The sequence below is a fragment of the Emydura macquarii genome, unplaced genomic scaffold (assembly GCF_026122565.2).
Source record: "Emydura macquarii macquarii isolate MOO-44397 ecotype Brisbane River unplaced genomic scaffold, CSIRO-AGI_Emac_v2 contig_295, whole genome shotgun sequence".
Taxonomy (NCBI): domain Eukaryota; kingdom Metazoa; phylum Chordata; order Testudines; family Chelidae; genus Emydura; species Emydura macquarii.
The window spans coordinates 3778305-3803100 of record NW_027130432.1 but is presented as its reverse complement, the minus strand read 5'-3'; the positions used below and the strand labels follow the sequence as shown (position 1 = coordinate 3803100).

General features: G+C 42.2%; 1 protein-coding gene across 2 annotated transcripts in view; it reads right to left on the bottom strand.

The window, feature by feature from the left end:
- The window catches only part of NKD1 (NKD inhibitor of WNT signaling pathway 1), a 151352-nt gene that overhangs the window by 92421 nt on the left and 34135 nt on the right, over positions 1–24796 (bottom strand). The gene's annotated exons all lie outside the window — the stretch shown is intronic.

Here is a 24796-nt window from a genome sequence, read left to right as displayed (position 1 = left end):
TACTGCTTATCATTATTATTAATTATTTGTCTAATGTGAGCACCTTGATGCCTCAATCATGTGTCAGGGCTCCATTGTGCTAGGCATCATTCCAACATAAAGGGTCTCTGCCCCAAAGAGCTTATTTGGTATCGGTAGCTTTTAAGGTATAGACTGCTGGCTGGTAGGCACTCAAGTGAAAATGCCAACTCATCCTGCAACAACAACATTCAGATAGACTTTACCACCACCCCCAGGGCTAAATCTGAACAGATTAGAGGGGAGAAGCTCTGTATGCTCTTACTATCACTCTTTAGATACATACAGCTGCTGGTGCATCGCAACTTTAAAAAAAAAAAATAAAGGGAAAGTATTTTGCTTAATACAGGCAGGTTATTGACAGCAACTTTGCACTATTTTCCACACCACAGGAATTAAATAGAATGGACAGACTATCTGCAGAACGCTATTATTTTCTTCTTCTTAGCAATGGGCAAGTGTTACACAATGTTTTCTAAAGGAATGCTTATATCTTTCAAACTCCTCCAGTCACAATTCTTATCTGTATTTTGAACCCCTCCCCTTCAGTTGATAAAAGCACCCTTTTTTAACAGCTGCAACATCTGTAAAACAAAGTTAGCTTCAAATTTCTTTTTTTCTTTTTTTCCAATTCATCATGGACGTGCCAGTGTGACCCTCCCCAAACAACAACACAATGACAGTGGGGAGACTGACAATGGGAAATATCTTCCTTCATTAATACCTTTGAGATCAAGGAGTAGTGGTCTGAACACAGGGCTGGGAAATAGCTCATCTCATCTCACACTCATCTCATCTATAAAGGGTGAAAATAACTATCTACATCACAGAACAGAGGAATGATCAGAGTATATTACAGATGAGCACTGTATCATAATCATCATGATATGTATCTGGCCAATTCCAATTACATATTGACCACCATACTAAGCATATATGGGTTTCTTCAATTTATAACCTCCTCCCCCTACCGCAGCACGGTTCTCTTTCCCTTTTCTACTAGTACTTAGGTAGTCTGGTGTTCATCAACATGCCCTTCTGGTCAGACATCTGTTTCAGCTTCAGCTGATCTGTGAAGAAAGGTTCTCATATTCAGAGAGGCCAAATTATTACCTGAAGAGGGTCTCCAGATCAGAACATCTGCTGCCAGTAAGTAAGTTGGTTTTTGAATATCAGATTTTTGGAGGACCAGAGAAGTAAACTGTTTGTACAAAGCTTGAACAATTTACCCCACACCTATTAGCCCAAACACAAACCAGGACATAAAACACCGGTGAGGCCATTCCCCCTTCCCAAGGCCTTTGCCTTGTAATTTAAAGGAATGAACAGCTGTGTGCTGGTCTCTGTACTTTAATTCACTGAATTTAATTGTACGATATAGTCAATTCATTTTCTATCAACTACGTTTTTTAAAATATTGCCAATTACTAGACATAGTCAAATAGCAAAAAATTGTTTAACATATTATAGAATAAATTTCACTGGAATTTGCTGAATAACATATTTGGCCAAGTAAACTCTGGCCAGCTATAGAGCAGTTCCAATAACATACAAAAGTATTTGTCAGATAAATTATTCAAGGAATAATGGTGAATTTTTTGAATACTATTAAAAAAGCCCTACTCACTACATTCCTCTTGCTTCCATTCTATTGTGTCTCTCTTCCTGGCTTCACTCCACAATCTCTTTTCTGTAACCAATCTTGGTGCATCTTTATCTGAATTCTCTTCCATCTCCATATCCCCTCTCTCCCCCTCATATATCATTCTTCTTTTTTCCTAACCTTATTCCATCCATTTCTCTCTCCTTCTCACCTCCACCCCAACAACTCGCCCACATATCATGGTTGGAAATTGCATCAAACACACGGTGGAAAAAAGATTTAACTTACTAGACACAGAAAAGCACCACTGCCTAGGGACCACACCCAAGTGAGAAGCCAATCCTTCCCTTTTTAGTTGCTAGGAAATGAGAGGGCACTGAAATTTTTATAGGGGTGCTGTCCATGGGCCTTGCTCTGGACTCCATCCTTCATATCAACCTTAGTTAGTAGATGCCTGATGAATATGAAGCCCACACTTCGACTCTCTGCAGATACACGAAGTTGGACAGATCCTGGCCCATGTTAAAATCCGCTTGGCACCACTCCAGTGACACAAAGAAGACTTGAAGTAGTCCTAAAAGAGCAGACCAGAATTCTCCAGATGCTGTTCCAAAATATGCTGGAGACAAGGTTGTTCATTTTTCACTCTTCTGAAACTCAGCAGAACCCTGAACAGCAGCAGAAGCACTCTTCATACTGAAGAGATCATTGCATTGCGCATGATTGATATCACTATACTCTGCAAATTAACCTTGCAAATATGAACAATCACATGGGTTAGAAGCTTATATTTTATAAAATGAAAGCTTAGATTCTGCAGAAGCTGCTGGCATCTTTGGATAAAAGTTCCTCAGTTCCTGCAAGGACAAAATTTCCAAAGCCTTGGGTGTTTGGTTTGAAATCCATGGTTAACATCAGAGAAGGAACTGCAAATATACACATGCAACCTTCCATCATTTGTTCCTGTACATTTTATGATGCTGAAACCAACAAAAATGACACACACAACATTGTCCCCGCCACCAGTTCTACATTTCCATCTCTCAGTTTGGTTCTCTGCCTTTTCTATTTATTATCAGTTTTTCTCTTTTGGCAAATGTGAACACTTTGAGTTTGTTTCCAACAAGCAAATTTAATCAAGTCACCATCATAAACTCACGATCTGCAAAGCCTCAACTGTGTAACAAAGGCCCAAAGTGAGGGACACAAGAAAAATAAGATGAAGGAAACTTTAAAAACAAAACAAACAAAACCTGTGGGATTCATTACTTCAGCTTAAGTCGCGTACTAGACCATATCCTATAACGTCAGCATTATGATCCCACATGGCTGATGTCAAATAATTTGCAGCAATAGCAGTGAGAGGAAACATACAGCGGGCTGTGCAAGACTGAAGTCAATTTAAATCTATAATGAGGGACAGTTGAGGCACAGAGTCATGGTTGAATATGCAATTAAGATCATTCTGGTTTCTTGTTACTACAACAAGTGAGGTTTGCATGCAGGGCTGATCTCTGCAAGTGACTGCAAAGTAACCGGTAATTTTTTCAAGAAACTCTACCATGTCTAAGTAACAACCGAACTACAAAGGTAGTTAAAACCCTTCTTCTCATCCTCCCTTTGACAGTATCTCACAGAACAAGTTTCTCCATATCGGTTTATTAAAAAAAAATCAAGGCAATTTTCCTTTTATCTGATCAAGAGCCCATGTCACCAGGTCATTATCGATGGAAAATTTCCTGCATCCATTGCAACCAGCCTGCCCCAAAGGCAGTTTTTCCTATACTAAACTCTACAGTGAATGGTGGGGGCTGCAGCTATATTTAGCCAGTTCATGCAGAAACTGCTTCTGCTGTCTTCAAAAGGCATATCAGGTGCTGGTGCCTATTTTTAACAGGTCTGAACTTCCCAAGTGTGGTGACCCATGGGTTTGGGCATTCTGCATTTAATGGACTGAGCTAATTAACCACAGGTCCACACAAAAAGAATAAGGGGAGAAAAAAAAAACAAAAAACCCACACACGCACATCAAACAGGAGGACCAGGCAATGATAAAGGCAGCTGAAGATCACAGGAATAGGAGCTCCTCCTACTTCAAACACAAGTATTCAGAAAGGGATTTTTCTTCTTATCTATGCCATTAATATACAGGCGAGCCCTCTTCCTTCCTGCAGTGAAGTGACATCATCTTCTGTACAAGAAGCTATCAGGTACTTGTAAAGTTGATGCTGCAGTGATGCTGCTTATGAAAACTTGTCACAGTAGTTTAAAGAATACCACCTTACTAATACTTTGTACTTACTTTCATCCAAAGATCTCAAACATCAGCTAAACCTTTCAAAATCCCTGTGACACAAAGGTGGGCAGGGAGGCGTTATACCCATTTTGTAGATAGATGAATTGAGGCATAGAGAAGTTAAGCAACTTGCCTGGGGTCACACAGGGAAAGAGTGGAACAAGAGGGACTAGAAGCCAGGAGGCCTTACAACCAGCCCCATGTGCTAACCAATGGTCAACACTTCCTTCCATATATAATAATAAAGGTTATTTGTCCGTCTGTCTGTCTCCCCCCAGTCCTCCATCATCTACATATGTTGTGAGATATTATATGCACTGCATAAAGCTATCATCACTATCTTGCCACCAGTGAGCCACTCTTGAAAAAAATGGATGGCTTAAAATTGTTCCAGTAATGTGAGCGATTTTCCTCCCCACACAGCTTACCCTTCTAGTATTCAGTGCTCCTAGCCTAATGGTGCTGTTCCTTTCACCCATGCTGCAGCAGGAAAAGGAAGGATTTTCTCCTTCTGTTCAGTGTAGAAAGCAGATACAAAAACCATCGGTACTTATCTCATCCTCTGACATATGAGCAAAGAGTGCACACATACAGGACAAGATGATCAATGGAGAGAAATCCTGTCTGTGGGGAATGTTTACCTACAGCTGACAATGGGTGTCACGTGCTGGTTCTAAACCTCCTACACATAGATAATTCCTTGAATCTCTGCCTAGTCCTATTCTAACCAACTCTTCACCTTGCCTCCCTGCACAAATTTAGAAGAGTGCAAAGGGGACCAAGTTCTGCAGTCAAAAGTGCCTAAATCCACCAGTTTTTAGTAATGTCAGATTAATGTTCACATGGTCCCCTCATATGTCCTACTCGTGTTCCAATTTACTCTCTGCAGCACAATGGCCTTCCATAAAGTATCAGTGACTAAAGATCAGATGGCAGCTTTTTTCCCCACCTGCTCTTCTTCTTTTTCATTCCCTCTATCTTAGCTTCTGACTCCCAGAATTTCTTTTGATAGCACTTTTCCCCTCCGTTACTGAACGCCTCCTTTGTTTTCACCATGCAGGCATACACAGTTCAGAACCTGCTCATTGTTAGATAGACCAGTGATGTCCCACATACATACTATATATGTGTCTTTTCCACTGAAGTCTGATATTTTCTCCACTGGCTAAAATACTACAACTAACCATTTTCATAAGAACTAGAAGCGTTTAGGCACTGAGGGCCTAATCTTCCAAGCCTTACCTATACATTCAGCAGCAACCAGGTCCTCAGCACTGTAAGAACATGATTATTAGTATAACTGCAGTGCCAGGGGGCCAATCAGAATTGAAGCCTCATTGTACTCTGTGCAAAAAAGGTAACAATCCCTGCCCCAAAGATCATACAATCTAAAAAGACACAAAATGCCAGATGGGAATGTAGGGGAAGGAGGGGGGAGAGAGAGAGAGACCACAAGGTTCCATGTGCTATTAGCAAAGTTATTTGGTTGCTTTTTTAAATAAGGTAAGTGAACAAGGGATCCTACTGAAACATAATTACTCCTACTCTGAGGAGCTGAAGTGTTAAGAGAAGGAATTCAATGGACAGTTGCCTGAATAAGGACTGTAGGATTTGGCGCCATTTTCATTGCATCGTAACTAGAACGTTGTTGAAGGTTGTCCAGCTTCACTTATAACTTACAGCATGGCTGAGATATGCAAGTTTATTCATCATTCTGTAATTGCCATCTGTATCATATCATACACAGGACAGTCATCTATGCTTTCATTCATTATTCATCATCACAGTCAGCATTCTTCTTGGCAATATCCCCTTCTTTTGTCCTCCACTGCTTTGCGAGCATTCCTTCACTTTTGACATCGAATGGAGTCCTGCAGGCTCACCAGTCTGGAGGCCATCTCCTTCACTGCCACACCCAAAACAGTTACATGCTAAAAACTAATCACATCAACTGGGGGTTTTGTTTCTTCTACTGATATTTAACTTACACAGCCAACTTTTTGACCAAGTATGCTCAGCCCTGCTTAATAACTTAGGCCTGGTCTACTCTACGACATTGGGGCGACATACGCTGCCTTATTATGTCAACGCACACACGACAGCCCACCGATGTGAGTGCCCCACCATACTGACATAACAACTCCACCTCCCCGAGAAGCGTAGGGCTCACGACAGTGTTGTTAGGGCGACACAGCGCCCACATGGACACTGCAGTTACTTATAGCAGCTGTTGGCCGTCATTCTTCTCAGTTCCACGGCTCCGTGCTAGAGCTGTGAACTTGACCAGAAAGCCGAGTGAGAGGGGGGCTGCCCACTCCCAGCTGGACTGCTGCCCAGTCTTCCCACTCCCCTCCAGGCTGCAACTGCCGGGCTATCTGCTCAGAGCCGGGGTGCCGCCCGGTTCCCACCCTCCTGCTCCCATTCGAGCTGCCCCTCGGGCTCCCGGCTCCCTGCCAGGAGCACGGCCACCGCCCCCCACAGGGAGCCAGGAGCCTCAGGGCAGCACCCAGGTTCCCAGCAGGAACGGGGAGCCAAGAGCCTGGGGGAGCAGTCCAGCCCTCAGCAGGAAGTTGTACACAGAGCTGACAGCGTAGGCTCTCAGCCCCCCACAACTGCCCCTCCTAAGTTGGTGGAAGCGCTCCTGATGAGAACCTGCACCACCAACAGAAGGAGGACAATGTGGACATGAACCACCATGGTAATTTCTGCAGTGGCTGTAAGTCAATCTAACAAAGGTCAACTTAAGTTTCTAGTGTAGATGTGCCCTTAGTGATGAAGTACGATCTGATTAAAATGAACAGCTCATTTTGCTGAGTCATGACACTCACATATTTATTTCTGAGCAATTAAGAACCTCTTAAGTATCAATTAAGTATCTCTAATTTACTCAAATCTACAGATTCTCTCTTCCTCCCTTTTATCAACACCAAACAGAAGAGACTGCCCTTTTTTAGAAGATAAATATTAACTAACAATATGCATGAAAGCTGTTATACAACATTGGAAGGACAAGTCTTCATATTAACAGAGAAAAATATCGATCCCAATTCCTAAAGCTGCTATGACAGATTTATACCTATGCACATCCACTGTTTTGGATTTACATTTATTGTAAATTACACACCACCTACCATACAAATTCAAAATCTAGGGTCCAATTCTCTTCTCTCACACTCACACCAACCTCAATGAAGTCACACCAATATAAGTAAAAAGAGAATCTGGCCCACAGCCTTTTAAACAGGGCTCAACTCAAGAACATCTGGTAACCTGTGGAACTCTTCATTTTACAACCCAATATTTTTCTGGATAACAGCTACTCATTCATCTGATGACATTCATTCATGGAACTGATTTAAAAGATGAGCAATTGCTTCTAGCAACACTGCTAAAAGGAACAATCCCTATGGGTCATTCAGTGGAATGTCTTTCAATATGTAGATTCCATGAGAATGTAATTGTTAATTCATTCTGTGTTACAATATACATTTTCCAAATTTTGTGTGTGTTTTTCTAATTATGGTTTGATTTTCCTTTCCTTCTGTCTGAACAGTCATTTACTAAGGTATATAATTTTTAAAAAATGAACTGTTTTCCATTATCATGCTTGTTCAAAACTTAACCTAATACAATAATTAGAAAAGAAGAAAGGTCATGAAATGAAACACAGGATGTTGAAGTCATAAAACAGCTAAATACTGTAGCAATTCAGAGAGCACTTTCTATTAAGCAAACTTTTGGGGCCATTCCAAAATTTGCTTACAACTGGAAAATAAATAAAAATGACTAAATTTCAAGTTGACAGTGCCTCTATAATGGCTGGCATTAGAGCTCTGAAAAAGTCAATTTTTCCGATATAGAATTTGGTACTGACATTTTTATCCTTTTAAGTCATGGGATTTTGTAACACCCTCCTCCCCAAAATTTTGCTTCAGTTCATTTCAGCTAGATAGGTGGTTTGGTTACTGAAAACAGCACAATCACACATCTTTGTGCAGTTTTGACATGCACTCAATTTTTATGTGAAAAATGGATCATTTTAGCTGGAAAAGTGGCCTATTTTCCACTGGAAAATGGGCTCAATTTTGCTGAGAATATTTATGTCCTTAGCAAGATTTGCCGCAGGCATGAGGCCTCTTTCCAATTTGATACGAACTGTGAAAAAAATTAATTTCAAGACATTTAGCATTTTAACTGCCAATACTATTTACACCTCTCGTTAGCATTTACGTGCTGTTTAGCAAGCTGAGCAACCCATAGAGTGAAACAGAATTGTGGGAAGCTTGCTGCAAAACCCTTAAAAAAGAGATCTGAAGTAATGCACATTGCTAAATAAACATCAAATTTAAAGGAAGCAGAAGCTGCAGCTCATGCAAAGGCAACTGTCCCAAGTGGGTGTAATTCTGAGATCTCAGTTCAAGTGTCATTTAGGCAATTGAGAATTCTTGGTAGTCTTTGCACTTACCATAAATCTATGACCCTTTCACTGGCTCTTGTGACTCTCCCATGTGGTATCAAGTGGTATTTGAGCAGATTTGGACAGACAGCCCTAATTAAACCTTAGGAAAGTGAGAACGGGTTTTTAAGTGCAGGCCAGACTATATTTGGTTAGCAGGCTTTAAAAAGCATGTTTGTAAAGGGATACTGCAGTATAGGAAGCAGCCAGCCTTCACCCCCCATTAACCCTTGACAGGTATGACTTAAAGCTGAAATCTCACACCTTCCCTGGTTTAGCTTTAAGTACATAGATAATTCTTGGATTCCCAAGGTTTATAATTCCTAGCTCCTGTCCAGTGACAAACCAACTATTGGTGTTTATTTTTTGAACACACTAGTAATCAGTCCCTTGTTTTAAGCCTCTGAATGCCTGTTTCAGCAGACTATCCCTGTTTGTGTCACAGTGTAACAAGCATGAAATCTAACTATAAACCAAGCCTGGCCAGATTCATATTAAAGGGGATAGGGCCAAGAGAAGGAGGGGCATGAGGGAAATTCCAGTTCATAGCTGTGAAGATCATAACTAAAGAGCTACATACAAAAACAAGATTACATTTCCTATCAAAATCCATAGGGATAAAATCACTAAAGCAATTATGATACAGGACAATGAACTCTGTTAAATATGGTGTCTGCAAAAGGAGCCTTCTCCTCTAAAATGAAAAAAAATTGTGCACAGCAGGAGAGCCAGTTTTGTCTTTTCTCCACAGCCAAGAAAACTTTAAAAGCTAGGATCACAGAAATGCTGTTGTCTTATGCATTTAATACATATGCACAGATAAATTATTAATATATTATTTGTCTTACAGTAGTACCCCGAGGCACTACCTAGGATTGGGGGATCATTGCGCTGAATGCTGCACAAGACAAAGGAAGAGAAAGTCCCTGCCCAAAGAGAAGTCTTAACAGACAAACAAGGATGGAAGGGGAAACAGAGGCACAGAGACTCACCCAAGAACACAGAGCAGATCATTGGCAGAGCCAGGAACATCAGCTCTCCTGAATCCCAGCCAAGTGTGCCATCCACTGGACAACAACGCCAGCCCATGTTACAGATCATCAGATTTACAGATTTATAACAAAGATCATTTTCACTGTGTCCCCCTTGGCTAGCCATGAATTGGTACGGCGTGGGTGTATGTACATGTCCGCACACACACAGGGCGCTGGCAATACAGGCATTAATTTAAAAGGGAAAGCCATGTTTTCATTCATTCCCACACATTAACTGGAACTCTTCCCACGCTTGGCTGAATTGTACAGGACCTGTTTGCATCAGCATGGAGGAACAGGAAAACCAGACAGAGCTCTGCCCTTCTGAAAGTAACATGCTTGTGCTGCTGGGGAACGAGAACTTTCCTTGTGTATTTGTTGCCCTAGGATATGGAAGAAACTCTACTGTTGTGTAAGGAGGGAAACTACCAGGCTCCTAAGCACTTCGGCAGTACAGTAACAAAAACACTCAGAGCAGAGCTGGCTTTTGGGGGCTGGGGAGGGGACCGGAGCTAAAACAGATGAGCCAGGAGGGAAAGGAACAGATATGTCAGAGGAGCAGCAGATCTTTGGGAGGAGGTAGAAGAGAGGTTCCCTAGGGGCTGAACTGAGCAGCTGAGTGGGGAAAAGAGATGATGATGGGGAAGTGAGGAGTGAAGAAAAGCATCAGACAGCTCAAATACAAACACAACCTAAAGTATTAATCCACTGGCCTCAAGTGAGTCAACCTTTGAAAAAATGCTGGCTCTGCCAGACTTTGTGCATCAACTCCAGGCCAGTCTTTAGTATTCCTGTGCCTCGGTTTCCCCATCTGGTGATAATAATACCTCTCTATCTCATCAGCCTGTTGAAAGGCTTTAATGAATTAACATTTCATCCTGAATAAAGAGATACAAGTGTGGTCAAGTGGCCAGAGCACTGACTGGAAGACAGAAAGCTTTGAATTTTAATCCAGGCTTTGATACAGGCTACTTCCATGACCACAGACAAGTCACTTAACCACTCTGCCTCGACTTGCCCCTCTGTAAAATGGAGACACTTCCACCTACCTTGTAAGCTTGTTGCATGGATTAATGTTTGTAAAGTACTAGACAAGAACTATGATTTTGTGGTTGTTTATTTGTATTATTTAGGAGCCAACGGAGGGCAGACAAGCTGACCCTGTGTACTAAACAAAATATATTTAGAGTCCTATCTATAAACATACAGACAGATTTATGTTTCCTGTATAGGGCTCTTAAGCTTATGAACTAGTTTAACACACTGAGCACACACTAAAACAGGTATACACTAATGGCTAGAATGTAAAGAGCATACAGGTACTAACATCAACTTTGTCTCACACACACATACACACACACTCCCTCCCTCTGCTGGGCAGTATCCATCACCAATGGTAACCACTACAAGTCTAACAGTTATGTGGAAAAACGAGGCATACAGGAAGTATGCTAGTATTTACAGAAATTCATGTGACTATTAAATCCATTCCAAATACAATTTTTCCCCATATGCACACGTGCAACATCCCTTTAGTCACCCACACTAACTCGTCTGCAATTTCAGACCACCTAGCTCTCTGAATCCAATCAACACCATCACTAGTAATCTTATCACTAAATGAATACAAGTTGCTGCAGCACAACAGACATCACATTGCTTAGAGTCAGTGATTAGAATAAGGTTTGAAGACAATGACCAGATTTTACATAAAACAGAGACAGATTCTGGCTTATGGCTTCTCCAGCCTCAACTTTTTCCATCAACCATGTGCTGCTAAAGCCTTGACAGGAAATGAAAGTTTAATTGCCTACAACTGCTGTAGTCTCAGCGCAAGGCAATATCTAATAAAATACGCTAATTAATTCATTGTGCAGAAGCCTCCCAACACTCTGCCATTTTGACACGGCCGGCATTGTCTTTCTGTTTGGTCTTTTATTTACTAAGTTGTGTGGTTTATTAAGACTGTCCAGAAAATGATAATAAGGATAACAGCATACATAAAGATAAAAATTATGGCAGGGTGCACTGGAATGACCAACTGCCCTCTATCTGATGCCTAATTAGGACTTTCTGTGAAAAGAACACATTCAAAGCAGCATAATATATGTACAGAGCCTGCAAAATTGCTCTTCAATACTGCCATTTTAAAGGAAACAAACGTCATACACCTCGTTAAGCATGAGAAAGTCAACCCCTTCGTACTGGAGGGGAAAAACAAAACGAAGGCTGAGCAGATCTTGCTACACGGTTAGTCAAATCACACTAAGGGCAGGTCTACACTATTACGTAATTCAATCTAATTTACATCACTCCGGGGTGTGAAAAAGACACCCCCTGAGTGATGCCACTTACGGCAACCTAAGCACTATCCACACCGGTGCTATGTCAGCAGGAGCCGCTCTCCCATTGGCATAGAGCACCTTCATCGGACACGCTATGGCGGCGCAGCTGCACCGCTGACATGCTTCTAGTGTAGACCTGCCCTAAGACTCCCCTGTTCCCAGACAGGGAATACAGAGATAAAAATCACAGCAGAAACAGCCGTCTCACTGAGCTCCAAGCTGCTCGCACGCTGGGCTCTCCATGTCAGCATGCCAAGCCGACTGGGGTAATGGTGTGGTTTAACCTTGGTAAAAAGAAAACCAGAATTTGAGTAAAACATGCCACAAGTGTTTGCTGCCAGAGAAGCAGCACTCAGGGGACCAGGATCTGAAACTACATCGGCTTTCAAGATGGTTTGTGACTCCAGGAAGAACAGTAAGGAGAGAGAGAGAGAACAAACAAGGAAAAGGAACCTGAGGGAAAACACACTAGTTAGGAGCAAGGGCAAATCCTGCCTTTACAGGGAGCTGTGAATTGTAAACAGGTTTGGCCCTACCGGCCCTCCATCACGGGGGAGGAATGGGGGGATGGTGGGTGACAGGGCCAAAATCGAGCAAATGGAGTTGCGACCTTCATGCACCAGGTCGCAATGCCACTCACTCACTTTTGGCCCCACCGTGCCCCCTGCCTCCTCATGATGAAGGGTCAGTGGGGTCAAATCTGAGTGGGCAGTGGGATGGGCCAGCACTGTTTATCCGTGCCACTGCTGTGGGGCCAGCACAAACCCGTATCTGAACCAGAGCAGCTGAGCTTCGCCAGCCTCATTCAGGAGCTGAAGGGGGAACTGCAGTGAGTGCCTGCCTGCATGAGGGAGCTGGCCAGGAAAGGGGAGGCGAGGTTTGCCTGGGGCCCAGTGATGGGTTAATCCGGCTCTGGCTGCATATTTCTAGTTCCCACCACTTCTACAAACCAAGATGGCAAGTCTGAATTGCTCCACACGTTTCCTCTAAGGTGCACTTGCAGTTTCAGATTTGGCCCAACCCAAGAACTCCAAGCCAAACTCGACACAAACCCTGCAAAACTTGCCCATTTCATCACATAAAACTTCGGCTGAATTGTCTTTTTTCCTCCACTGCTGTGTCCAGTAAAGGTAATGCTCTGTCATCATCTCAATAGGAGAGGACCTCCACGCACTGTTTGCTCCCAAGGGTTCATGTATGACAACCCAAATATGCATTCTTGGTTTTCCCCTTCACTTCCCAGGTGATAATCAGCCCCCAGTTCCCTCTGAGTGGTGAACTACTGCAGGGCAAACAGCAGCAGCAACTACAGTACAGCAGTGCAAGCATCTGCATTTAAGTCATGTGTTATCTGCTATAGACTGTTCTCACTGTAAGAAGGGCAGAAAGAAACAAGCAAAGCTGAAGAAAGAGAAGGAACAGAAGGGAAAAGGCTGAGGAAAAAAGGGAATGGCAGGGAAAAAGAAACAAGGACAAAGAAGAAAATATACTATCACCACAGGGAAAGGAAGATAGAGACATTTAATCTGATTCGAAAAAGAAGAAACAAAGAGGAATTGGAGCAGAGCAGATCTGCACAGAAAAAGTAGTGATAACAATTCAGATCCCAGAGTCAGATTGCCACCTCACTGTTCCACAGAGAATTTTTCAAGACACTAGAGTTTAGAAACAAGGTTACCAACATAGGCATGTGGGTCACAAAACAAACAAGCAGTCTACTCTCCATGCTAAAGAAAGTTTTGGGGACATAAGGGAACTCAATTAATGAGGAAATCGCAAGGGGGAATTTCTGTCCCAGAGCTCTCTGGATATTTCCTAGCATGACTTGGGTTCAAATAGAGTCTATGACTCTTTTTTAAAATGTTGGACATAGATGCCTTTTCAGTTTCCCTTTGATGTTGTGCCCAGTTGCCTCAAACTTCTTTGTCCCCTTCTTTCCTGCCAAGGTATTCTAAGCTCTTAATCCTGTCCTATTACCTATGCTAACTGTGGCAAACCACAGTTGTATGAGGTTTGAAATATAAGAAATGCAGGTCTCACTATCATGGTATCTGTACAGGAAACATATTTTTGATAGCTCTAGAACAGTTCACAAGCAAATAGATTTCACAATGTGCCTTTATCACAACAGCAACAAAATCTGTGAAGCATTAAATACTAAATTTGAATAGTCTCTAGTTTGAAGTCGTATGAAAACATTTTGAGAATTTTAACACACAGCAATTAGAGATTATTTGCAGAATTAACATTTTGAGGGTCTTTTAAAATGTTTGTTCTCCCTTAATTAAACCAATGTAAAAATTAGGCTGATGGCTTATGTCTAGTAACTACATCCCAGATACCAAAACTGGCTAGCATCTTGACAAGTCTATCTTTGAATACAGTTGAACACCTTAGAACTCAGTGATCACAACACAATGACAGTCAAGACACAGAGTACATTGGAAGGAGAGATGAGATAAAGTTGAGAGAAGGAGGGGGGACGGATGGATTATGAGTAAATCCCACTTCATTTTATTTCTATCTTCAGATGTCAACAACTAGGAAAATGATAATGTCTATTTGAAAGGTGTAGTGTCCCCTTTGCACATTCTGTCTCCATCCAGCTTTCTTCCCCCAGTAGGATCGTCTTCCAAGGATCCCATTTTATCAGGTATGCTGTTTTAACTTCCAATGCAGAATGTAACAGTGCTAGTGCCACAGGCATCACAGCTGTCAACTGACATATTTGTGATTGAAAAAAGGAAATTAAGACTGAACAACTTGTGCAAGTACTGAACTATGGATTGATTATTTCATGATAAAGATTGGCCCAAAATAACAACAAACAATACAAATCTTTGAGATCTTGCCATGTACTTTATGCTCCATTGGGCAGTGAATCTGTTTACATGCAACTACGATGGAGCAAAGCTTTCGAACAGAAGTAATAAATTGTGTCTTCGGGCAACTTTGTTAAACACAATATACACAAGCATTTAGTTCAATATTGATACATATTGATTACATCATCTATTTGGGGGCCTTAGCTTTGAATACTCAGATTGTTTCAGTACAGGGAAATGGATAAAGGGTAATTCCAGCTAAAATTTAACCTGTTTTGAGGGAACCTGTTCCTTGAAAAAAATTATTTCACTAGAAAGGCTCCACTCTACAAGTCCACTCATCCTGAGGACTCCCCTTCCCTACAAGAAAGCCACAGCAAAATGCAGTCTCTTAATTTCCAGTTACTAGAATTTCTAATGGAATTAAAACCACAAGGAGTTGCATCATTCAACAGCTGATGCCTCTCTCTCTTACGTAGGCAGTCAATGAAGCTTGTGATATCCTAGATAATTCTGAAGTTGGCAGCTTATGTGGGTTTTAACAGAACAAAAAGGAGATTTCTGTCCTCCTTTTAATGCTTGATTGCAGATTCTGAATCTGTTCCCCTTTCATTCAACTGAAAACATCCCTACAGCTCCATAGCTCATGGACAAACTGTAGCAATTATAGCTGGTCAGAAGGTTTCTGATGAAACATTTTTCCATCAGAAAATTCGGATTTATGTCGATTTTGATGATATTCCATTTTGAAAGAAAAATTTTTTAAACTGTTTCTATAAGGGCAAAACCAGAAACAACTCTTATTTTAAATGAAACAATTATATCATATAGTAAGGTATAAAATAAATAACATCAGAATTGTCATGAAATGTTTCAATCAACCCAAAATGAAGGGGGAGTTTTTTGGAATTTTATTTCACTGGAAATTTCAAAATATTTTGTTTGCATTCCATTTTGGAATGGAATTTTTTTTAAATCACAACAGGGAAAATCCAGTTCCCACCTACCTCCAGTGGCAAGCTCTTTGAACCTGCTGTATGAATTCATGCTCTGAACGCAGGAATCCCAATGATGCCTTTGTGGATCTGAGACCGGATTTAGCTCTAAAACTTTACCTAAGAAAATGAATAACTGGCTGATTTAAACGGGAAAGGTCATATTCAGCAAAGCTGGTGCAGGGAGGTGTCAAAATCCTCCCCACCATATCAAACAAGTCTACAGTGGGCTGTGAGGGATGCATCCCTTTAGAGATCAGAGATTTCTGCCCTCCTTTGGGGCTCCCCCATGGGAACAGCTTTAATTCACACTCAGCTCCATACAGCCATAGAGTTTAACGCCAGAAGGGACCAGCAGATCATCTACTCCAAGCCTCCAACCTCCTGTATATCACAGGCCACAACCACCACCCAGCCACCTGCACACTAAAGCCAATAACTGAAATTAGACCCAAGTATTACAACCCTCAGGAGACGAAACTAGTGTGTGCCACAGCAAAGAATAAGTGGGATCAAAGTGCCTGGGGCCCCTGCAATGGCCGGACATTGATTTGAGAGATGTATCCAGATGATCCCAGCAAGTGACCCACAGCCCATGCTCCAAAGGAAGGTGAAAAAACCCACAAGGTCACTGCCTATCTAACCTGGGGGAAAACTCCTTACAGACCCCACCTATGACGACGATCAGTTAGACCCTGAGCATGTGAGCAAGAACCAGCGAGCCAGAGAGAGAGAAAGAATCACTTCAGGACACTGGCCCACTTTATGGAGAGTCTCTAGGGAGGCAGCTAGCCACTTTCTGGCCACTCCCTCTATTTCAGCCAGCACTGCCCATATTCGGGGACCCCTCCTCCCCTATGCTTCCACAAGTGGAGAGTAGAATGACCAGTGGATCCACAGTGGCTTTGTCCTCAGTGCCTTACAGAACAGCAGCATGCAAACATCCCCTACCAAAATTCGGCTCTATGGGTGCACGTTCCCTGCATAAGCAGTCCACATCCTGAACCTCACAACTGACTTGGCCCTGAGGGCCCTCCACAGCCATGGAGGAGTGGGAAACATTTACCCCTCAGGGCATAGCAAGCTGCTTCCATTCTCCTCCACGGAGCATCCACTCCGAAGTCTCTTTATACCTCAGTTTTCTGTCTCAACACTCCTAGGGTCTGTCTACACTGCAGTTAAAAACCCACGGCTGGCCCAGGCCAGCTGACTCAGGCTCGGAGGGCCCGGGCTAAGGGGCTGTTGAACTGCAATGTGGACATTCAGGCTCGGGGTGCAGCCAGGACTCTAGGACCCTGCGAGGTGGGAGATCACAGAGCTCAGGCTGCAGTCTGAGCCGGAACGTCCACACCCCAATTAAACAGCTGCTTAGCCCGAGCCCAAGTTAGCAGGCACGGGCCAGCCACAGGTGTCTAACTGCAGTGTAGACAGACCCTTCTGTGCTGGAGACTAATACGAGGCTTCAACCGTCTTGCTCCCACCCTGAGTATCCAATCCTACATGCATTTGGAGTGCTGGCAGTGACTAGAATACATCTTCTGACTAGCAAACGAGGCATTGTACTCCAGTGTGTATATCGGTCATCTGGCCCTTTCTGAAAATCAGTTTTTCACCTGATAGCACTGCAGGAACCGTCATGGTCCATTACATAGATCTCAGGCACCACAACATAGTATATTCATTTCTATTACAAAGAAGTTTTCATGTTCATTTGGCTATGCCTATTAAGTATTAAGGAAAGATAACTTTGAGCAACTGCCAATTTTAAAGCCTCATGTTTGTTAATTATTTTTTTTTAAACAACAAAAAGGTCTAATCCACATTATGGGCAAACGTCCTGCAAAATTTAATTACAGACCCCGAAGCTGCTGACAATTAGATTGCAACTTAGAAGGTTTGACATAGCCTGAATCCTAAGGTGATCATAATTGTCTCATTTTTCCCTTGTGTTCCTCACATCCATTAGTTCTACCCACCTGTTGCCTCTTGTCTTACAAAGTGCAAGATTTTCAGGCCAAGGACCATCTTTTTGTTATGTGTTAGTACAGTGCCTAGCACAATGGGGGCCCAAGTCCCTAGTTGGGAATCGTAGGCGCTAGCCATAATATAAATAATAGGATGGGTCTGAGGGTAGGAGAAATAGTCATCTTGATGGCGTCAACGTCTCTCTAGTCTTCTCTAAGCAAGAAAAATATTTCCATTTTCCACTCTAAGGGTTTCATGTACCCTCAAGTTTGATGATAAATTGTACTACCCCCACTCATAAAAACCAGGTAGAGATCAAGGTTTCCTCATGTGGAGTTTTATGATGCGATTTCACCATTTTACAAGATAATTTCATTGCCGTGTTCCTTAAGCAGCAGTTTCTAAGACCCACGTGCATCCCATAGCCATTACCAGATGTGCCTCCATCCATTTGCAAAGAAATTCTGCACAAAGAAAATCCAGAAGAGCTAGAATTCTGTTTAATGAGAACAGCCCTGGGACAAAGCTTTAATAGTTTAACTAAAATTACATTCAAAACGCAATTAGCAGAAGCTCTGAACTCACAAGCCGTGGCCCATGGGCGCTAATACACTAATTAGCTAAGACACCCTTTATAGTCAAGTGCAGCTTAGGCCTTCTTGAAGGGATGTAGTGTGAATCCTCATATTTGAGGGAGCATTGGAGTTGCATATGAAACTGCAGCATTATTTCACTGAAATGCACTTGGATATACAATTATTGTATGTCCCAGTTATTTTTAGCAAGAAACAAATGATAGTGTATACATAGCATATAGTTTTATTTACAAAGCAAGGTCAAGGCAGACTTTAAACATGTGCTTCCCAACAGCATGTGGGACAAATCCCAAATCGCATGGTGGGAAACAGTTTTCCTGTCCCATGAGAATTTTTGAGATTTCAAACATTTTTCCGTCCCAAATCAGGATGAAGTCAAAATCTCAAAAATATATGCAAATCAAAAAAATCAGAAAAAAAAATTCAGATCAGATCAATCAAAACATTTCATTATGATAATTTCAATATGTTTCTTTTTTTCTATAAACTCAAATTTAGAAATGAAAAGTACTTTCAGCCCAAAACCTTGAACTTTGTTTTGAAAATGTATAAATGAGAGGTTCCAATGATTTTGAAACATATTTTTCAAAATGTTTTCAGAATGGGAAATTTATTGAAACTTCCCTTCCACCCCTTCCCCATAAACAGTTCTGCTTTCAACTAATCAGCATTTTCCAACACAAAAATGTTTCATCAAAAAATTCCCAACCAGCTCAAATCCCACCATCTTTAAGTAAGTCACTATTCAAGCAAAACTCCCAGTGGCATCAAATGAAATTTTGCATGAGTATGGACCACAGGGTTTGAACCTATAACATTGTAGCAGTCACATAATATACTCAATGTATGTAGTGTATCGTAAGCTCTTTTCCCCACATTTAAACATTCATGTATGTTGAATGGTTTAAAATACATTTCTATTATATATACACGTATGCATGTGCATGCACACACACACGTCTTACATTCATTGAAATAATATTTTTTCATTATAGAAATGAATAATATTTCCATGTTCATGGCACCTCATTCTAGAACATTTCAAAGCATTCCACAAGCTATATACACCACTGACACACTATGCATATTGGTTAGATGGAATCAGCCAACTGGTGCACAGTAGGCCGGATAATATGGGGTGGGGAGAGAGAAAATTTTGGTCAAGGTCATCAAGGCAAATGCTGCCTATTGGGAAGAGTATCATAGGATCTTTCAAGGCAATGCAGAAGAGAGAATGCACAAAGCTCTTGTGATAGATCTCTGGATAGTGAAATGCAAAGATAAATATTTAATTTATCTACCTTTGAAGGACAAACACAGACACTGTTTGGATTTGAAACTGTAGTTCCAAGGAGTCTACGAGATTGAAACCTGATGTTTCATCCACTTATACTCCTTCTATTCATACTTCGCATCCCATCTGCATACATACAGACAGATTTACTTCATCAAACAAACAGTAGCATAAACATGTATTATACTAACTATCCATTCACTTTTGGACACAACCACATAACAGTGGAAATGACTTGACAATATCCCATAGAGAATGTGTCATAGTAACTAAGGCCCTGAACCTGCAGATCTCATACCCACTTAGATTTAATGGGACTCTGCTTAAAATTAAGGGTCTGCCCTGTCACATCAATTTGCAAGATCAGGGCTTTTGTGTTCAAGTGGTTACACAGAAATTACCTCCACATATTTAACGCATGCATTATGTTTTGCAGAACACAGTAAATAATGAAAATGTGTAAGAATCCCAAAGCATTTTGTAGACTTTTAAAATGATATATTACGGTAATAAGATACTGCAAATGAAAACATCTGCTTTACACGTGGATTCAAATCAGCCTCTGCTCTAGATGACTGGCGGATAGCTACCATAACACTGATTTTTTAAAAAGGGTCTAGAGGGAATCCTGGCAATTACAAACTAGTAAGCCTAACTTCAGAACCTGGCAAATTGGTTGAAACTATAGTAAAGAACAGAATAATCAGACACATTATCAGACACATTATGTCAAGGAAGAGTCAATACAGCTTTTGTGAAGGAGAAATCATGCCTCGCCAATCTATTAGAATTCTTTGAGGGGGACCACAAACAGGTGGACAAGGGTGATCCAGTGGATAAAGAGTACTTATCAATCTATTAGAATTCTTTGAAGGGGTCAACAGCCATGGACAAAGTGTGATGCAGTGGCTATAATGTACTTGGACTTTCAGAAAGCTTTTGACAAGGTCCCTCACCAAAGGCTCTTAAGCAAAGTAGGCAGATAAGAAGGAAGGTCTTCTCATGGATCAGCAACTGGTTAAAGACAGAAAACAAAGGGTAGGAATAAATAGTTTTCACAGTGGAGAGAGGTAAATAGCAGGGTCTCCCAAGGAGCTGTACTGGACCCAGTGCTGTTCAACATATTCATTAATGATCTTGAAAAAAGGGGTAAACTGTGAGGTGACAAAGTTTGCAGATGATACAAAATTCCTCAAGATAGCTTAAGTCCAAAGCAAACTGAGTGGAGTTACAGAAGGATCTCACAAAATGGCAGATGAAATTCAATGTTGATAACTGCAAAGTAATGCATATTGGAAAGCAAACAATCTCAACTATACATATGAAATGACGGGGTCTAAATTAGTTGTTACCACTCAAGAAAGATCTTGGAGTCACTGTGGATAGTTCTCTGAAAACATCTGATCACTGGGCAGTGGCAGTCAAAAAAGCTAACAGAATGCTAGAAATCATTAGGAAAGGGATAGATAATAAGACAGAAACATCATAATGCCACTATAAAAATCCATTGTATGGCCACACCTTGAATACTGCGTGCAATTCTGATCACCCCATCTCAAAAAAGTACTCAAAAGGGTAACAAAAATGATGAGGGGTACAGAACAGCTTCCATATGATGAGAGATTAAAAAGACGGACCGCTCAGCTTAGAAAAGTCATGACTGAAGGGGGATATGATAGAGGTCTATAAAATCATGAATGGTGTGGAAAACATGAATGAAGACGTGTTATATACCCCTTTACATAACACGAGAACCAGGGGTTCCCTAATGAAATTAATAGGCAGTAGGTTTAAAAGAAACATAAGGAAGTACTTCTTCACACAACGTATAGTCAACCTTGGAACTCATCACCAAGGGATGTTGTGAAGGCCAAAACTATAACTGGGTTCAAAAGAGAATTAGATAAGTTCATGGAGGATATGTCCAACAATAACTATTAGACAAGATGATCAGAAATGCAACTCCATGTGCTGGGTGGTCCTAAATCTCTGACTGCAAGAAGCTAGGCCAGGATGACAGGATGGATCACTCAATAAATTGCCCTGTTCTGTTCATTCCCTGTGAAGCATCTGGCACTGGCCCCTATCAGAAGACAAGATACTGGGCTAGATGGACTACCGCTCTGACCCAGTATGAGCACTCTTATGTAGCCATACAAAGCCCAAATTGGTACAAATCCATAGTTTATAGCAAGCAACTAAGATGCCTAACCACCTAAAAGAAGTGTCCTTCATTCGGTTTTGTAACATACATGAGATCCACACAACATCAAACGAAACCTAAACTTGGTTGTAAAAAAACAACTCCCAACAGGTTGAAAGTAATAATAATATTTTTTTAAAAAAATCTGAAGTACATCAAAGTACAGTATTTAGTTCTGCTTGTATGTGTAAAGAAGCCAGTTTTCCCTTGAGGATATAGAGTTGTGATGTTTGCCCCAGCACAGCGCTGCTTCCATTAAACCCGTAGAAAGAGTTCAAGCCTCATGATAACTTTGCAACTGCTGATCCAATAAGCAGCTTAAAAGACTCTTGATCTCTCAAAGCAAATTTTTTGCTTCGAGTTTCAAGTTACATTTCCTATTTCAAACGACTGAGAAAGGAATCAAGAAAAAACTGTCACAAAATGAAAAAAAAAATGAGGGGCCTGGACTCTGCACAGAAGTTACCCAGCAGAAATTCTACCAAGTACAATCCTTCCTCCTATCTTATTCAGTTCTACATATGAGCACCACAGGCTGAATAATTAACCCCCTCTTCCCCAACACCCACACATGGAAGGGCCCCTCTGCATAAGCTTCTCTTCCCCTTCCATCACACAGAAGTGGGCCCCAAGTTCACAGCATCATTGTCTCTCCCTCCACCCCATTTTTTACCCTTAATGGCTACTCCATGGAGGAGCGTTTCAAATTAGGCAGGCAGGGTGTAGGAGTGGACAAGCCGGGGGCAGGGCCAAGGGGAACGACAAGCATCATCTGTCCTCCAGCCCCTTCTAGTCCACCAAGAGAAGGTAACGCAGCCTGGGGCTGTTTGATCTTTTCCACAGAGGCTTCCTCCTGGACCCTGGAGGACTGCTGCAACCAGAGAACTGGGAGGCTATCAGGAGCTGATGAGAGACATGGAGTCTCCGGGCAGGTTGCCCTGGCTTCCTGGGGATCCTTCATGTTTCTGAGCAGACCCCCCAGACTATTCCACAGGGGAGACAAAGCCTTCCCCCTGACAGGATGATGGAGATGGATTCTCCAAGAGGATAGCAAAGGAGATTTTCTCCCTGCCTCAGAATCCCTTGTTCACAGGAGGCAGCTATTTGTACAGGCCATTTCATGAACAGCGCTGCTTCCAGGCCAAAGATGAGCAATCTTGAAGTGACCTAACAGAGGTTTTCAAACATCATTTAAACGACTGACAGAGAAGCAGTGTTCAAATGGGTAAGGAGTTCAAAAAACTAGGAGCAAGCAGAGAACTCAGAACTATTTCATGCAAAGAATGATGGGATAAGCAAGGAAACGGTGCAGAATAAATAAGTTCAAGGGAGATTGGCAAGGGATCATGCCATTGGCAAGAGCCAATGGGGTTCAGGGCCACCCAGAGGAGAGACATTATAACCTTTCGAGAGGGCCCCCAAACCAAGTGGTGCTATGACCCAGTGTGTGGGCTCACAGCACAACTCATGTTTGGCCCAGTAGCCCCTCAAGGAGGCCCCTGCACACCAGGCTGCAATGCCACTCACTGAAATTTGGCCCAGTGGCCCTTCGATGATGATGGAGAGGTTGGCCAGGCCAAACCTGAGTGGCACTAGGTCACTAGGTCACAATGCCCAGAGCAGGGAGGCAGGCCCAGCCCACAGGACAGCCCACTGTTTCTGTGCAATAAGTGCCACTGTGTGTACAAGGTGAAAAATTTCTTGGGGCATCCCTAATTCCAGGTGTAAACTGCAGTCACACCTGCCTAATTGAGACCAGACACCGACATCTTGAGAGACATGGTGAACAGGTGAGAGAGGAGAACTAAAATAACTCCAAGCCCATGCACGTAGTACTGCCAACCCCCAAAATTCAAAAATCATGAGTCAGACCCTCCAAAATCATGAGTTTTGCTTAAAGTTTAAGAGATAAAAAAAAAAAAAAAAGATTACATTGTGGTTTTCCAGTCTGTCTTTAGAACTCCCCTGCCCCTGCTGTGTCAATTACAGCATAGCCAACTGTGGCAAACCTAGGAAGATTTTGGCCCCTGCTGCAGGAACTCTCGCTAGAGACCCACTGAAATCAGGGCCCTTTTGTGCTCAGCACTGTACACTGGAAGAGATATCCCTGCCCTGAAGAGCTTACCGTGTAGTGTAAAGCACGGCAGTGAGTTTGTGATGCGAGGGCTGGGACTGAGACACACAGGAGCTCACTTTATACAAGAGCTACCAAACATTTATTAATGAGGAGACAATTTTTAATCTCTGCTGAGATGGGTAGGATTTGAACTGATGACCTAGGGGTGAAAGGCTCTATAATGCAGTAGCGATGCTCTGAGGCATCCAGTCCCCTATAAGCACTAATGTGTTACCTGGGAGAACGAGGCTGCTTTTTGTAAAGATAAATGGGTTCGATCCACTTCTGGCCATGTTTGGAAAGTCTACGCTGCAATGAGTCAGTTGTGGCTGGCCTGTGCCCGCTGACTCAGGCTACGGGGCGGTTTAATTGCAGTGTAGAAATAGGGGTGCCAACCCTCCAGGATTGTTCTGGAGTCTACAGGAATCGAAGATTAATCTTTAATTAAAGATTATGTCAGACAATGAAGCCTCCAGGAATACATCCAGCCAAACCTGGCAACCCTGGTGTAGAGGTTCAGGCTTGGGCCTCAGCCCGACCTCTGGGACTCTCCCTCTTTTCAGGATCCTAGAGCCCAGGGTCCACCCTAGCCTAAGGGCCTGCACTGCAACTGAACAACCCCTTAGCCCGAGCCTAAATCAGCTGACACGGGCCAGCCACAGGTGTCTAATTGCAGTGTAGGCACACCCAAAGAGGGTCTCCCAGTCTCTGGACACATAGGCAAAATCTTCCCCACAATGCTCTCAGTCTCCAACACTTTAGGTCTGCCACATCCTACTCTTAAAGGAACAGCCCCACTAACTGGATACAAATAATAAAAATGCGGTAGTAAATAAGGATTGTGAAAGGCACAGAATTATTAACAGCAGTCAGTGAAGGAGCTAGCACTAGAAATCATGGCCCCTGGGTTTGTAGGTTAGTAAACCTTCCACTAGGTTATAGGGGTAATCTGTCTGTCTCCACTCTACCAGCACCCAAAATTGCACAAAGGCTGCAACTTTTAATGTCAGAGGCCAAAATCCCATGCCTTACAATTATGTTGTAAGAGTT